Genomic DNA, 17,416 nt, shown 5'->3' with positions numbered 1-17,416 from the left:
ACCACTACTCTCTGCTTTCTGTCCCTTGGCAGAAAATTGGGAGGGGGAGAGAGCAAACAGCACCTGATTTCTCACCAAGCACTCACGGGAGCAGGGGATTTGCCCTACTTTAAATGTCAGTCTCTTAAATATACATTATAAAAAGGGAGACGCTGTCCCTTTAAATTTGGTCATCCACGGGGACGCGGTCCCTTTAATGAAAACTCATAGAAAAAGAGAGCGCCTGTCCCTTTAAGAGAACCCCCACCACTCCCATATTCTGTTAAAGTGCTTGAAATTAATAATTAAAAACGCAGAAAATTAATATTAAAAAAATTAATTCAGGGAGAAAAAATATTTTTACTCACATTTACTCCACAGGGTTTCTTGTTTCTGTTTCATCAATTTAAAAACGAACTGCTTTTTTTATGATCAGCCATGATCGCATTGAATGGCCAACTCCTGCTCCTATCTTCTGTGTTTCTCTGTTTAAAACAAGTATCTTCTGTAAAATAAAATTAGTTTGAGCTGTAAAATGGGAAAGGAACATTAAAAATAAACTTTCCCAGGCTCACAGATCCTGACCAGGCCCCTTTACAAAATGGCGGCGGGCCGATCCTAGGCCCCGCCTCCTCCTTCGCCGCGATTGGTTGGAGGACCAAAGCCCCTCAGTCGGTCCTCCAGGCTCCGCCTCCCCTCGCTCATTGGTGGAGAGCTCAGTGTCAGTAGGTGCACGCCGGCGATGTCGTGACGTTACAGGGTGGGCGGTTGGTGCAGGCGGGAAATTAAAGTCATTTAAATTAAATCTCCCGTCAGCCTCCTCTGTCCCACTCAGCCGGCGCTAGTCCCGCCCCTCGGGCTCCCCGATTGGTTGGAGGACCCACCACCCGCTTGCTGCTCCAGCCCCGCCCACTGGGTGCCGCTAGTCCCGCCCCTCGGGCTCCCCGATTGGTTGGAGGACCCGCCGCGGCTGGCTCCTCCAGCCCCGCCCACTGGGTGCCGCTAGTCCCGCCCCTCGGGCTCCCTGATTGGTTGGAGGACCCGCCGCCGGCTCGCTCCCTATTGGTCGGAAGCTGCCGTCAATCAGGCCCTGGGCCCGGGTCCTATCTTCCATGTTTCTATGTACTTTCAGTGATGACTTTTATAAACTGGTTTTACAGGAAATTAGAAGAGGAGGGGAGAGATTTGAAGACACTCGCTCCCTTTGTGACTCTAAAGTGGCCCCATGGCCCCGCCCTCTCCTCCTCCACAGGTGCCCGGCCCGCACCGCGCATGCTCAGCACACACCCTGGGCCCCTGTCAATCAGCCGCCCCCTCTGAACAGGCCCCGCCCCCTCCCTCTACTCCGCATGCGCCGACGGGCCCCGCTCCCGAAGTTGAGCCGCTACCGCGCCTGCGCAGGGCCTCGCGTTCTGGGGAAGGCCCGGGCAACCGCGAGAGTCCGGATCACCGGCGGAAAGTGAGTTTAATCAGGGTTTTTTATATATAGCGGAGAGAAGCGCGGGCGGGGAGATAACTAAACAGAAAATACAAACTGCACCGTCCCAGCGCCCTCCCGGCACCGAGCGGAGCGGATTGAGCGGCCGCAGCCCCTTGTCTTCTGCAGGGAGCCGGACTGAGGCACGTCATCAATTCCACGGCGGTGACTGACGGGAGCTCCGACCAATAGTGAGAGAGCGGGCGGAGCTTGGAGGACTGAGGTGGCGGCGGGTCCTCCAACTAATCGGGGCGTCCGAGGGGCGGGACTTCCGCCGCCTGCTTCTCCCGCTGCTGAGACAAGTGGAATGCAGCAGAGGGCGCTCTTGTGAGTTTGGGGCTCAGGCCTGTTAGTGGAGCAGTGCAGAGGGAACTTTACTCTGCACTGGGCTTTACTCCCTCAGCACTGCACTGGAGGGGCAGCACAGAGTTTTAGACTCCAGTCTCTGGAGTGGGACTTCAACCCACAACCTTCTGACTCAGAGGAGAGAGTGCTACTGCCTGAGACACGGCTGACACTCTGTATCTAACCTGTGCTGTACCTGCCCTGGGAGTGTTTGATGGGACAGTGTAGAGGGAGCTTTACTCTGTATCTAACCCATGCTGTACCTGCCCTGGGAGTGTTTGATGGGACAGTGTACAGGGAGCTTTACTCTGTATCTAACCCGTGCTGTACCTGCCCTCACGAGCAAATTTGGCTAGGGTAAATAAAATCAGTGAGTTAAATGCGTGGCTCAAAGACTGGTGTGGGAGAAATGCGTTTTGCTTCTTGGGACACTGGCACCAGTGCTGGGACAGGAGCTGTTCCGTTGGGACGGACTTCACTTGGCCAGTGCTGGGACTAGAATCCTGGCGAATCGAATAACTAGGGCTGTAGAGAGGGCTTTAAACTAATTAGTTGGGGGGAGGTTTCAACAGCGAAAAATAAAAATGTCAGCGGAGAAGGCAATAGAGCAAGATCGTGTCAGGAAGGGACAGAATATATAAAAATAAAGGTAAAGTAGTAAAGGGGGTAAAAGCAGGAATAAATTGTCACAAAACATATTTAAAAGCTCTTTATCTGAATGCACGCAGCATTTGTAACAAAATAGACGAGTTGACGGTACAAATAACTACACATGGGTATGATCTGGTGGCCATTACGGAGACATGGTTGCGTGGTGACCATGACTGGGAACTAAACATCCAGGGGTATTTGACTATTAGGAAGGACAGACAGGAAGGAAAAGGAGGTAGGGTGGCTGTGTTAATAAAGGATGGAATCACTGCAATAGTGAGAAATGATATTGGGTCAAAGGATCAGGATAGTGAAACGGTTTGGGTGGAAATAAGGAATAATAAGGGGAAAAAGTCACTAGTGGTCGTAGCCTATAGGCCTCCTAACAGTTGCAACTCGATTGGTCGGATGTAACTCATGAAATAGTTGGGGCTTGTAATAAGGGAACAGCTATAATCATGGGAGATTTTAACTTTCATCTTGACTGGACAAATCAAATTGGGCAGGGCAGCCTTGAGGAAGAGTTCACAGAGTGCATTAGGGATGGGTTCCTTGAGCAGTATGTTACTGAACCAACCAGGGGGCAGGCAATCTTAGATCTGGTCCTGTGTAATGAGACAAGATTCATAAAAAATGTCCTAGTAAAGGACCCCCTTGGAATGAGTGACCATAACATGGTTGAATTCCAAATTCAGTTGGAGGGTGAGAGTTGGATCTCAAACCAGCGTACTAAGCTTAAATAAAGGAGACTATGAAGGTATTGTTAACCCCTCGCTTCTGTGAGGAGGATCTACCCCTAACTTGGGGTATCAGGGTTCGCTGCTTTAGGAGACTCAACACACCGGTCAGTCTATCACTTTCTCAGTAATACACAAAATCAGAAACTGTAAAATAAGTAAAGTTTTATTAAGGTACCTGGACTTCACTCTGAGAAACCCAATTGTGTTTGCACACAAGTATGCCTCCCAAAGAGTGAGCCCCTAGACTCACGGGGCTACAATATTTATACATTTTCATAAACTTGCAAGTCGTCATGAGAATACAGAAAACTAGGCGATCACACGCTACACAAGTCATTTGTTTCTTTTTACAGAGTTCTGTTTAAAATTCACTTTTGCTTTCAACAAAATTCGACCATGAGACCGTCTCCAACAGTTATCTAAACATTCTGTTCCTGTCCTTTCTTATCTATGTGTACTGCATTCCCACAGTCCTGCATCAGTTTTTTACATTTAAACAATTCACTGCATATCAAGTAGTCCATCATGCTTTGCGAATCATTGGTAAGGCAGTATGGGATTAATCTAGCTTAACATTCCCTCCTTTTATCATTACATGATAGCCTCGACCTTTTCTCTACATACTGCACAGGGTGTCAACTATTCCATATATATATATTACATATTTGAAGATTATTCTGCCCCACCTGGGGTTTCCTCTCCATTGCTTCGGATCTTCTCTTTCGGTGTGCTCAATTAATTCTGCCCCGCCTGGGGTATCCTCTGTTTCTTCTATCTTTCCTGATGTTACCCCGCCTGGGGTCTCCTCTGTTGCTGTTGAGGTTATGTCCATTATGACAAGAGCGGTGATGACAACTTGCAGTGTGAAGCGTGAATCCATTTTGTCTTTCCTTCGACCTTCACTGCGGTATGCGTGGTTAACAGTACTTGATAAGGTCCCTTCCACCTGGGTTCTAGTCCTTTCCGATAGAAGTTCTTTACGAGGACATAATCACCCGGTTTGAGTCGACGACAGGCATCCTCTGGTGTTAGTTTAGTAACAGCTGTTACCTGTTGATGAGACAACTTTAAAGCAGAGGTTAGTGACATACAATAAGACATCATCTGATTGTCCATTACATGAATATCTATTTGTCTGTCGTCTTGGATGGGAGCCGAGAACGGGGTTCTTAAAAGTTTTCCGAAGATAATTTCTGCTGGTGATAATCTTGTCTTTCATTGGTAATTCTTCTGGCCATTTTAATTTGGTTTCTACACAAAGTTTGGCCAATTTTAGCTTTAGGGCTCCATTAGCCCTTTCCACCAGTCCTGCTGATTGTGGATGGAGCGGGCAATGTAAATGCTGTCTAATATTGAGAACATTGCAAAGTTCAGCATTAATTTCTGCAACAAAATGTGGTCCGTTGTCGGAACTCAATTATATTGGCACTCCGAACCTTGGCACAATATCTTTCAGTATTATTTTGCACACAGCCTTTGCGGTATTGTTCCTTGTTGGGAGGGCTTCTATCCATTTACTAAATACATCAATGATAACTAGTACATATTTATATCCGTAAGCTGATTCTAATTGTACAAAATCTAACTGTAGTATTTGAAAAGGGACCGTCTGGGATAGGAGTTGTTGCTGTTACTGTTGGTATGGCTTTTCCTGGGTTGTGTTGCTGACATATCAGACAGTGATCAATTGTCTGCTGTGCCACTTTTCCCCAATTTGGGTTGCACCAAGAATTTTCCAATTTGGAGCAACTATCCTTCCCTTTGGGTCGGCATATAGTTGTGTCAAAGGATCCTTTTTACAATTTTCTTTTATCCACTTTTGTTTTTCATTTTCAGGAGCGTTCTCCTGGTGCTTTTGTACATCTTCCAACGATGGGGCACAAGAGGGATACTTCCCTCCCTCCTTTTGTTCCAACTGGGGCATTTGTTTCTGGTCCATATACATAGCGACATATTTTGCTGCTTCATCTGCCAATCTATTCCCCTCGGCAATCTGTGTATGTAACCGTGTGTGTGCCTGGTATTTTACTATGGCTAATTCCCCGGTAGTAATGCTGCCTGTGTCAATCTTTCTACCTGTACTTGGTTCAATATGGGAGTTCCAGATGTGGTCAGAAAACCCTTCCTTTTCCATATTATTCCAAAATCATGCGCTAATCCGAAGGCATATCTCGAGTCCGTATAAATATTTACTTTCATCCCTTCTGATAATTCGTATGCTCTTGCTAGTGTGTGTAATTCTGCTTTCTATGCTGACCAATGATTTGGAAGTTTACCTGATTCTACCACATTTGGTGATTCTATAATTGCGTATCCTATCTGTCCTTCACCTGTATCTGATCTAGAGGCTGATCCATCCACAAAGTACTCATGGTCTGGGGTATTCAAAGGCACGTCCTTTAAATCAGGTCTAATTATTGTTTGGGTCTCAATTTTTGTTACACAGTCATGTATTGGTTCACCTACATGTTCTGTGGGTTAATCTCATATCTACTTATCCTTGCCGACGTCATGAATGTGGTAAACCACTGTTTGTATTCCTGTTTGTCCTGTTTGTATTCCACTGTGTACATGCCTGGACATGCCTCGGCTGACTCCTCCCACAGGTCCTAGTATAAAGGTGACTGCTCCCCAGCCCTTTGTATCCTGGGCCTGTCGACCACTCGAGGCAGACCTCCATTCTGTTGTTAATAAAAGCCTTTGGTTACTCTTCTAACTCTCGGTCTTTTATGAGTAATTGATAGCGCATCAATTTTATTAACAACATTTTTATAATGGAGAAGATCCTCACACCAGCATGCCTGGACTTAGATCATCGGGAGGCGGACTCATCCACCAAGTTTACTCACTGGCTTAAGTGTTTCGAAAAATTCCTCACCGCCTCCGAAGCAATCAAATCGGACGAGGACAAACTGGATGTCCTGACCTCCAAAGTGAACCACCGAGTGTACTCGGTCATCCAAGACGCGACCTCGTACGCGGACGCTATCAAGCTCCTCAAGGACCAGTACACGCGCCCAGTGAACGAAGTGTACGCCAGGCACCTTCTGGGGAGTCGTAAACAACAACCTGGGGAATCGACCGTGGAATACCTTCAGGCACTGTCTGTGCTTGGCCGGGCCTGTGGTTGTAAGGATGTAAAGGCCGCCGTGTACACAGAGGAACTTATCCGGGACGCTTTTGTAGCGGGCCACAGATCCAATTACACCCGACAGCGACTGTTGGAGCAGAGTAACCTCGACCTCAACAAGGCCTCTGAACTCGCACTATCGTTGGATGCAGCCTACCAGGGCATGGATGCCTACTCCTCTGCACCGTGGACGCCGCGGGGAATGACAGCCTGGGACACGGTAGGACCGCCTCATAGCGCCGTGCCACCCCAGCCACACCCCAACAACGGCCCAACTACCGCAGCAGTGTCCCAAGGCCAGACAGCAGTGCCCCAAGGCCAGAAATGCTACTTCTGTGGCCAGGCAAAACACCCCAGAGCGCGCTGCCTGGCGAAAAACGCGATCTGCTCGGGCTGCGGGAAAAAGGGACACTACGCTAGCGTCTGCAGGGCCAAAGCCACCCCGAACCCCAGCAGCGCCGCGTGTGGGCCATGCGGGCCGCCATCTTGGACCTCCCCGGCCATGTGCGAATCACCGGTACAGCAGCCATTTTGGACGCCTCCAGCCACATGGGGATCATGGACGCCGCCATCTTGGACGACAGCCGGGACGCAGCAGGCCCCCGACACCGCCTCATCTGATACCCGCAGCGACACACCGACCCCTACGCTGGCATCCGTTACACTGGACCAAGCGAGACCGCACCAACTGGCCAGTTCCACAATGGACATTAAGGTAAATGGTCACGATACAATCTGCCTTTTTGACTCTGGGAGCACGGAGAGCTTCATCCACCCCGACACGGTGCGGCGTTGCGCTCTCCCAGTCCTGCCTGCACAACAGCGGATTTCTATGGCCTCCGAGTCCCAGTCGGCGGACATCGGCGGCTACTGCGTGGTGACACTCGTAGTAGATGGGACCGTGTACGATCATTTTAAACTTCTGGTCCTGCCTGACCTCTGCGCTGCCGTCCTGCTGGGGTTAGATTTTCAGTGCCACCTTAAAAGTGTTACGATGGCGTACGGTGGACCCCTACCCCCACTCACAGTCCGCAGCCAGCAGCTTCCAAATTGCCCGCCGCGCACCAGGTGCAACCTCTCCACACTCAGAGTCACCCCCCCACCACTGTTTGCTAACCTCACCCCCGACTGTAAGCCCATCGCCACAAAGAGCAGGCGATACAGTGCCGGGGACAGGGTTTTCATTAAAACCGAAGTGGAGCGGCTCCTGAAAGAAGGGATTATTGAGGGCAGCACCAGCCCCTGGCGAGCCCAGGTTGTGGTCGTTAAGACCGGCGAGAAGCAGCGCCTGGTCATCGACTACAGCCAGACAATAAATCGCTACACCCTGCTGGACGCCTACCCACTCCCCCGTATAGCTGATATGGTCAACCAGATCGCGCAGTACCGCGTCTTCTCGACCATTGACCTGAAATCAGCGTACCACCAGCTCCCCATCCGCCCTGAGGACCGCCAGTACACTGCCTTTGAGGCAAACGGCCGCCTCTATCACTTCCTTAGGGTTCCCTTTGGCGTCACCAATGGGGTCTCCGTCTTCCAAAGGGAGATGGACCGGATGGTAGATCAAAATGCGTTGCAGGCCACTTTCCCATATCTGGACAATGTGACCATCTGCGGCCGTGACTTGCAGGACCATGACGCAAACCTCGAAAAATTCCTCCGCACCGCCCAACTCCTAAACCTGACATATAACAAGGAGAAGTGCATATTCCGCACAAACCGCCTCGCCATCCTTGGCTGTGTTGTGGAACACGGAGTCATCGGCCCCGACCCCGACCGGATGCGTCCCCTTATGGAACTTCCACTGCCCCACTGCCTCAAGGCCCTGAAGAGGTGCCTAGGGTTTTTCTCCTATTACGCCCAGTGGGTCCCCTACTATGCGGACAAGGCCCGTCCGCTGATCAAGTCCACCTCTTTTCCCTTGACGGCAGAGGCCCGCTTAGCCTTCCACCGTATCAAGGAGGACATTGCCAAAGCCACCATGCACGCAGTGGACGAATCCATCCCCTTCCAGGTGGAAAGCGACACGTCCGACTTTGCCCTGGCCGCTACCCTCAATCAGGCGGGGAGACCCGTGGCCTTCTTTTCACGAACCCTCCAAGGCCCGGAGACCAGACACTCCGCTGTTGAGAAGGAGGCCCAGGCGATTGTGGAGGCTGTGCGTCATTGGAGGCACTACCTGGCCGGAAAACGATTTACCCTGCTCACTGACCAGCGTTCAGTTGCTTTTATGTTTAACAACAAGCAGAGGGGCAAAATCAAAAATGACAAGATCTTGAGGTGGAGAATCGAACTTTCCACCTACAACTACGAGATCTTGTACCGGCCCGGGAAGCTAAATGAACCCCCGGATGCGCTATCGCGTGGCACCTGCGCCAGCGCGCAGATCGATAGACTACGGGTCCTCCACAATGACCTCTGCCACCCGGGGGTCACCAGGTTCTTCCACCTCATCAAGGCCCGCAACCTGCCTTACTCTATTGAGGAGGTCAGGACCATGACCAGGAACTGCCAAGTCTGCGCTGAGTGCAAACCGCACTTTTATAGACCAGACAGGGCCCACCTGATAAAAGCCACTCGCCCCTTCGAGCGCCTGAGCGTTGATTTTAAAGGGCCTCTCCCCTCCTCCGACCGCAATGTGTACTTCCTCAATATTATTGATGAGTACTCCCGTTTCCCGTTCGCCTTCCCCTGCCCGGACATGACCAGTGCCACGGTCATTAAATGTCTGAACAACCTCTTCACCCTGTTCGGCTTCCCCAGCTATATCCATAGCGACCGGGGCTCATCGTTTATGAGCGACGAACTCCGTCAGTACCTGCTAACTAGGGGTATTGCCACAAGCAGGACCACCAGTTACAACCCCCGGGGGAACGGACAGGTGGAAAGAGAAAATGCGACAGTTTGGAAGGCCGTCCTGCTAGCCTTAAAGTCTAGGGGCCTTCCAACCTCCCGCTGGCAGGATGTGCTCCCTGATGCGCTCCACTCTATTCGGTCACTGCTCTGCACTGCCACTAACGCCACCCCTCATGAGAAAATGTTTGTCTTCCCAAGGAAGTCCACATCGGGGACATCGCTACCGCCAGGGCTGACGTCCCCAGGGCCGGTCCTACTGAGAAGACACGTGAGGACCCATAAAACGGACCCCCTGGTCGAGAGGGTCGACCTCCTCCACGCCAACCCCCAGTATGCTTACATTGCATACCCGGACGGGCGGGAGGACACAGTCTCCATAAGAGACCTTGCACCCTCGGGGACCGCAGTAACCCACTACCACCCCCCCCCACGATCCGATATCCAGCCCCAGCAGACGGCAGGCCTGGGCCCCGCGACCCGCTCGACATCTACGAGGACGACACGCCTGTGCCACAGCCTACGCTGGACTCGACACTGGAAGCTTCACTACCCCTGCCGTCGCCACGCCGATCACAGCGGCAGACAAGACCTCCGGAGAGACTCCAATACACTAACTTTTAATACACTGCACCCCGCCGGACTCAATTTTAAACAAGGGGTGAATGTGGTAAACCACTGTTTGTATTCCTGTTTGTCCTGTTTGTATTCCACTGTGTACATGCCTGGACATGCCTCGGCTGACTCCTCCCACAGGTCCTAGTATAAAGGTGACTGCTCCCCAGCCCTTGGTATCCTGGACCGGTCGACCACTCGAGGCAGACCTCCATTCTGTTGTTAATAAAAGCCTTTAGTTACTCTTCTAACTCTCAGTCTTTTATGAGTAATTGATAGCGCATCAATGTGCTGTGTGGATAACTTGTTCAGTAATCGGTAGTAGTCACATACAACCTAAATAGTCTTATCATACATTGGTCTTCCTACGGGTGGGGCCTCTCTTAAGGCTTGTTGTAAAGAATTAAACGCATCCCTTTGTGCTTCTGATAGAACAAACGGTTCTCTAACCTGTGATCCTGTTAGTATAGTTAGGGGCCTCGTATGTTTAGTGATTTCTGGTATTCATCTGTCCTGCAGAAATGTATTAATCCTAAAAATGCTCGTATTCCTCTTTTAGTGGTAGGTTTCGGATGTTGGGATATTGTTTGGGTCCTTTCTGAGAGCAGGACTTTTTCATCTGGTGTCAGAATGTGCCCTAAGTATGTTACATGCTTTTTGCAAAATTGAATCTTTGCTTTTGATACTACATACCCTTCCCTTGACAAATGGTTCAAAATGAATTTTGTATCTATTTGACAATCCATTGCTGTTGCCGGTACTGAGCTGAAGCCAATAATCCCCCAATCTCACCAACGTTTGAGTGATAATTTCATCATCCTCTGATGCTTCATCGTATGGCAATTGTTCAAAAGCTTGTTTCATAATTAACATATCCTGCTCTACTTTATCCACAGCTGCCGTCGCGTCTTTAGCCGATTTCTCAGCCATCGGGTACATTCTCATTTCGTAATTCATTGCACATTGAACATTAGTTGACACACACACGCACCATGCAACTTCAATCACAACTTCTAGCCGCAGTCATGATCGCGAGAGAGAGAGAGAGAGAGAGAGAGAGAGAGCGCAGCCTGTGACCTCGAAGAGGGAAGCACAGGCTTTTAAAGGGACAGCACACTGAAGATGAATGAGCACACACTCGGCAGGTTTTTTATTATTCTTAACTACATCTTACACTCTCAATCACTTTCATTTAATTACCATTCATATCTCATTCATGAGTCCTGGAGAAACTTTACTGTCCAGTACAATATTTAAGATAGAAAACAGATCAAACGTTCTCACTTGATCCAAGTTATTAACACTTTTTTATTTATCATTATTTTAGAGGATATTTTATTTTCCCAAAAGTAACCCAATATATATAGTGCCTGAGTCCATTTCGTCATTTCAAAATTATCCCAAAATCCAAACAGCAGTATTATTGTACCGGCAGATTTTGTCAATGTTCAATTTCATTTCTATCAATTTATCCTCCATTTCCAATTTCAGAAACAAGTAATTCTCAGGCTAGGTAGCTTACACAGTGTTTTAACATTAGTGACAGAAGTGCTGCAATTAGTTTACAAGGTAACTTCCATATAACAAAAGAAAGAAGAGACTCCATTGTGACTCTGCTTAGAGCCCAAGGTTAAGTTATCAAATCATAAATTCCTTCTGTCACTGGGGAAATATTAACTTAAAATTAAGAAACTTAAATTATTTAACGTCCAATATCTTTAAACTTCATACTAAAGTTGGATTAACTCCTTTGCAGGATTCTAAGAAGGTGGAGCAAAACATTATCAAACGCACGTCATTACGTTACTTCACATAAACTTAAAAAAAACTTTCCCGATTGAAAAAGACAGTTGTGTTTTTACACTTTAACCAAACATGAACACGGAGGTAATAGGGACAAAGATGGGATTGAGCAAAATTCACAAGCTAAGTATTATTCAATGTGGTCTACACAAATTCACACCAACCAGAATTTCACCGTGGCCACAATGAAAGTTTGGTTTTAATAGGTTAATTAACCTCAAAACTCCAATTTAATCCAGATCTTGTAAACACTCAAATTAATTTTCTTCCAAGCACATCGGCAACTGTAACTTTAAGGCAGAAGCCCATCTTTTGTAAAACTATGAACAAACAAATAAAACCAAATAGCGCACTCTCGCAGAAAACAGTAAATGACGTCATATTTCCTTATTGTCCTTTCTTCAGATGTCTTTCCAAAATACTGTAAAAACATGGAGTATAACTGGAGAAAATTTAGTTTTTCACATTTAAACAAATCAAATCAAACTGCTTTAGAAGATTTCACCATAGCAACCGCGACTCCAAGGTCAAATCTTAGACTGAAACTTAATCTTTTGAAAAACAAACTTTTTGTTGTTCTTCTCAGTTTTTACACACCAGCTTAATTTAAATTGTAGTTCAAAGGTCTTTTTCAATTCTTGGGGCACAATCTTATTCGCACATTCTTAAAACTTCCAAAATCAAATCAAAATGCTTTTAACTCAGAGAAGTGGGCGGAGCTAAAACACACATAACAGAATCTTTCTTTTAAAGACAGACTTTTCAGATAAAAATACTATAACATCTTAAACATTCATAGTCAGGAAAACAGTCACACTTTCACACAAACTGAAATTACAGCATATTTTTTAAGGATCCTTTCACTCAGCAAATCTTGTGTTTTATTTGTCCCGGCACAGATGTTAATAACTTCCATGGCGGTAAAGCTTTAAGTTTATTTTTTTTTCCCCTTTTTTTTTCAATTATTATATCCAACGGAGTTTTCGAACCCCCCGATCGCCGTCAATTCACTATTTCCTGCCCCCATCTTTTTCCCCTTTTTCTTATTTTGTTCAATTATTATATTTCCTGCCCCCATTTTCCAATTTTTTCCTTATACGTACTTGATTTATTCCAATTTTGTACGTACTTGATCCAACCGGTTCAACGCGCCTTTAACCTGTTTATGGGACTACGAACCCAAAGGCCTTTAACCTGTTTATGGGACTATGAACCCAAAGGCCTTTAACCTGTTTATGGGACTACGAACCCAAAGGACTTTAACCTGTTTATGGGACTACGAACCCAAAGGACTTTAACCTGTTTATGGGACTACGAACCCAAAGGCCTTTAACCTGTTTATGGGACTACGAACCCAAAGGCCTTTAACCTGTTTATGGGACTAAGAACCCAAAGGCCTTTAACCTGTTTATGGGACTACGAACCCAAAGGCCTTTAACCTGTTTATGGGACTACGAACCCAAAGGCCTTTAACCTGTTTATGGGATTACGAACCCAAAGGCCTTTAACCTGTTTATGGGACTACGAACCCAAAGGCCTTTAAGCTGTTTATGGGACTACGAACCCAAAGGCCTTTAACCTGTTTATGGGACAACGAACCCAAAGGACTTTAACTTTTTTATGGGACTCACACCCAAAGGCCTTTAACCTGTTTATGGGACTACGAACCCAAAGGCCTTTAAGCTGTTTATGGGACTCACACCCAAAGGCCTTTAACCTGTTTATGGGACTACGAACCCAAAGGCCTTTAACCTGTTTATGGGACTACGAACCCAAAGGACTTTAACCCTTTTATGGGACTACGAACCCAAAGGACTTTAACCTTTTTATGGGACTACGAACCCAAAGGCCTTTAACCTGTTTATGGGACTACGAACCCAAAGGACTTTAACCTGTTTATGGGACTACGAACCCAAAGGCCTTTAACCTGTTTATGGGACTACGAACCCAAAGGCCTTTAACCCTTTTATGGGACTACGAACCCAAAGGACTTTAACCCTTTTATGGGACTACGAACCCAAAGGCCTTTAACCTGTTTATGGGACTACGAACCCAAAGGCCTTTAACCTGTTTATGGGACTACGAACCCAAAGGACTTTAACCTGTTTATGGGACTACGAACCCAAAGGACTTTAACTTTTTTATGGGACTCACACCCAAAGGCCTTTAACCTGTTTATGGGACTACGAACCCAAAGGACTTTAACTTTTTTATGGGACTCACACCCAAAGGACTTTAACCTGTTTATGGGACTACGAACCCAAAGGCCTTTAACCTGTTTATGGGACTACGAACCCAAAGGCCTTTAACCTGTTTATGGGACTACGAACCCAAAGGACTTTAACCTTTTTATGGGACTCACACCCAAAGGCCTTTAACCTACCATATGCTTTATCTGACTTTGCGGTTTAGGGTAATCTGACTTTGAGAAAGTGTTATCTTCCGAATTCCTACCTAAAGGATTCCGTCAGCACTCGGCCAGGATCATCAGCAAATGTGCCAAGTCACTTCGTAACAGACAGAGCAAAAAGGTAAAAATCTTACCTGTGGCCACTTAGTTGCTCAGTCGTCCGAAAGTGTCTCGTCAGCCTAGACCGCTGTGGTTTGGACCGAAGTGCTTTGGAATCCCATCCTCGTTGCCAGAATTGTTAACCCCTTGCTTCTGTGAGGAGGATCAACCCCAAACTTGGGGAATCAAGGTTCGCTGCTTTAGGAGACTCAACACGCCGGTCAGTCTATTGTCACTTTCTCAGTAATACACAAAGTCAGAAACTGTAAAATAAGTAAAGTTTTATTCCGGTCACCGGTACTGGACTTCACTCTGAGAAACCCTTTGTGTTTGCCCACAAGGAAGCATCCTCTAGAGTGCGCCCCTAGACTCACGGGACTACAATATTTATACATTTTCATAAATTGCAAGTCATCATGAGAATACAGAAAACTAGGCGATCACACGCTACACGAGTCATTTGTTTATTTTACAGAGTTCTGTTTAAAATTCACTTTAGCTTTCAACAAAATTCGGCCCTGAGACTGTCTCTACTCTGTTCTATAAACATTCTGTTTCGTCCTTTCTTATCTATGTGTATTGCATTCCCACAGTCCTGTATCAGCTTTTTACATTTAAACCATTCACTGTATGTCAAGTAGTCCATCATGCTTTGCGAATCATTGGTAAGGCAGCATGGGATTAATCCAGCTTAACAGCAGAGAATTCCACAGGTTCACCACTCTCTGGGTGAAGAAATTCCTCCTCATTTCAGTTCTAAATGGCTTACCCCTTATCCTTAGACTATGACCCCTGGTTCTGGACTCCCCGGCCATCAGAAACATCCTTCCTGCATCTAGTCTGTCCAGACCTGAAAGATTTTTATAGGTTTCGATGAGATCCCCTCACAATCTTCTAAACTCCAGTGAGTATAAGCCCAATCGACACAATCTCTCCTCATACGTCATTCCTGCCATCCCAGGTATCAGCCTGGTGAATCTTCGCTGCACTCCCTCCATGGCAAGAACGTCCTTCCTCAGGTAAGGTGACCAAAACTGCACACAATACTCAAGGTGCGGTCTCACCAAGGCCCTGTACAACTGTAGCAAGACATCCTTGTTCCTGTACTCGAACCCTCTTGCTACGAAGGCCAACATACCATTTGCCTTCTTAACCGCCTGCTGCACCTGCATGCTTACCTTCAGTGACTGGTGCACAAGAACACCCAGGTCTCTTTGCACTTCCCCGTCTCTCAATCTATTGCCATTCAGATAATAATCTGCCTTCCTGTTTTTGCCACCAAAGTGGATAACCTCACATTTATCCACATTATAGTGCATTTGCCATGATTCTGCCCAATCACCCAACCTGTCCAAATCGAACGACCCCCTCGACCACCCGCTGCCTGGACCAGTTGATGGCAGTTGAGTGTAAGTGAGACACTACAGTTCAGTCTATGACACCCACAAGTTGTGTACTCAAACGGAGCAAGCTTGGGGTTTGATGTGGTAGAAGGCGAACAAGATGAGAACGGAAATAATCTAGAGTAAGAAAAGGCCCGAAAATTAAACAGTCTGGAACAGAACATCAATTCGTCTTCTCTTATCATGGAGAAATCAAATATTTGACACACTGTGTGTTTGAAACAAAGCTTATTTATTCACTGAAATAACAACAGAAAATGCTGGAAATACTCAGCAGGCCAGGCAGCATCCGTGGAGAGAGAAACAGAGTTAACGTTTCAGGTCTGGGACCCTTCATCAGAACTGGAAAAAGCTGGAGATGTAACAGATATTACTAAGGTAAGAGGCAGGAAAGTTATCCTGGGTGGATCTGAAACACGAAGGGTGGAAGTTCAGTTGGAATCCACGTGGAATAAGTTGGAACCGGAGACAGTTGCTGAGGAAAGAGATGTGGCTGTGAAACCGAGTCTTGGAAAATGTTGCAAATGGGGATGGCAAAATCATACAGCATGAAAAATGGGAGTAAGGGTTAAAGTCTGAAATTGTTGAACTCAATGTTGAGTCCAGAAGGCTGTAAAGTGCCTAATTGAAAGATGAGGTGCTGTTCCTCGAACTTTATTTATTCACTATTTAAACAGAATATTAATCTCCAGCGCAGATACAGGAGTTATTAAGATCAGCAGAAACAAACCATGACTACTAGAATGAACATGGTTCAGTCCTCAATCTGATCACAGTAAATCATGTTCCATTCACTAATCTGGTCTTTTACCCAGCATTCCCCATGGTGGTCCACGTGCCGCACCCAGACTACAAGAGCCCAGCGCGCAGGCGCGGGAGGAGCCGGTATATTGAGCATGCGCAGTGCGTTACTGGAGATGGAGAGGAGCTGAAGCCGGGAGCGCGATGGTGCAGCGGGTAAAAATCGCGACGGAGGGGAGTAATGGACCGGTAGGTGGGTGGGGAGGCTTCATAAACAACTCGTGCAGGAGGCAAGCCCCGAATAATAACCTGAAGATCCCGTGTTTGCAGTTGCGGGGATTTCTTCCCCTTACAGGCCCAGGTTAACGGCAGCCATCTTTGTAAAGGAGGGTGGACATTTTCACTGTGACGTCACCCTATGCCTGAGCCAAAAAGCCATCTTTGTAAAGGAGAGCGGAAAGTTTCAGTATGACGTCACCCTATGCCTGCGATAAAGAGCCTTGTGTCCAATGCGGGGAATAAAGGCCCACAGCCTCCCCGGGCTCCGGGCCCTGAACAAGGGACTGGAGAAACTCGCTGCCCTGCGGATCAGACAATCAGCCGGCGCTGGTCCCGCCCCTCGGGCTCCCCGATTGGTTGGAGGACCCGCCGCCGGCTCGCTCCTCCAGCCCGCCTACTGGGTGCCGCTAGTCCCGCCCCTCGGGCTCCCCGATTGGTTGGAGGACCCGCCGCCGGCTCGCTCCTCCAGCCCCACCCACTGGGTGCCGCAAGCCCTGCCCCTCGGGCTCCCTGATTGGTTGGAGGACCCGCCGCCGGCTCGCCCCTCCAGCCCCGCCCCGCTCGCTCCCTATTGGTGGGAAGCTGCCGTCAATCAGGCGGCGGGCCCGGGTGACGTGTCCCCGAGGAGGTCACGTGCACCGTCCAAGTGCCGCCGCTCGGTCCGGGGCCTCACGGACTCTGAGGTTTTTCTATTTCTCTCGATTCTCTCCCGATCCACCCCGCGCCATTCTCCACCCAATCGGAGCGGAGAAAACTCACTTCGCGTCACCGATCGCGACTCTGGAACCGACACCAAGGCCTTTCCCCGGAATGGCCCCGCGCCGACTCCGTCCGGCAGGGTCCGAGTGCGCAGGCGCAGCTCCAAGTGGGGGAGGGGGGTTGGTCTCCTCT

The 17,416-nt window shown here is 48.0% G+C and overlaps 1 protein-coding gene and 1 long non-coding RNA gene across 3 annotated transcripts in view; both read right to left on the bottom strand.

The window, feature by feature from the left end:
• Nucleotides 1-1,604, bottom strand: part of LOC147096552 (uncharacterized) — an 84,546-nt gene extending 82,942 nt beyond the window's left edge. The window contains exons 1-2 of one of the 2 annotated variants that reach the window (XM_085975345.1): nucleotides 1,520-1,604; nucleotides 348-484 (exon numbers count right to left, since the gene is read on the bottom strand). The gene's annotated coding sequence lies outside the window, so the exon portion shown is untranslated. Of the gene's footprint in view, nucleotides 1-347 lie in introns of both variants that reach the window. The other variant, XM_085975344.1, reaches the window with a different exon arrangement.
• A 1,733-nt stretch (nucleotides 1,605-3,337) lies between these two features.
• Nucleotides 3,338-17,375, bottom strand: LOC147096551 (uncharacterized). The gene is made up of 2 exons (XR_015074935.1): nucleotides 17,285-17,375; nucleotides 3,338-4,257 (listed from the first exon to the last, which is right to left on the bottom strand). It is a non-coding gene; the product is annotated as an uncharacterized LOC147096551 (long non-coding RNA).
• Between the last annotated feature and the right edge of the window lie 41 nt (nucleotides 17,376-17,416).

Source organism: Somniosus microcephalus, unplaced genomic scaffold (genome assembly GCF_052327205.1).
Source record: "Somniosus microcephalus isolate GS21.2 unplaced genomic scaffold, FLI_Smic_1.0 unresolved_chr1, whole genome shotgun sequence".
Classification (NCBI taxonomy): Eukaryota; Metazoa; Chordata; class Chondrichthyes; order Squaliformes; family Somniosidae; genus Somniosus; species Somniosus microcephalus.
This window is presented reverse-complemented; position numbering and strand designations above follow the sequence as displayed.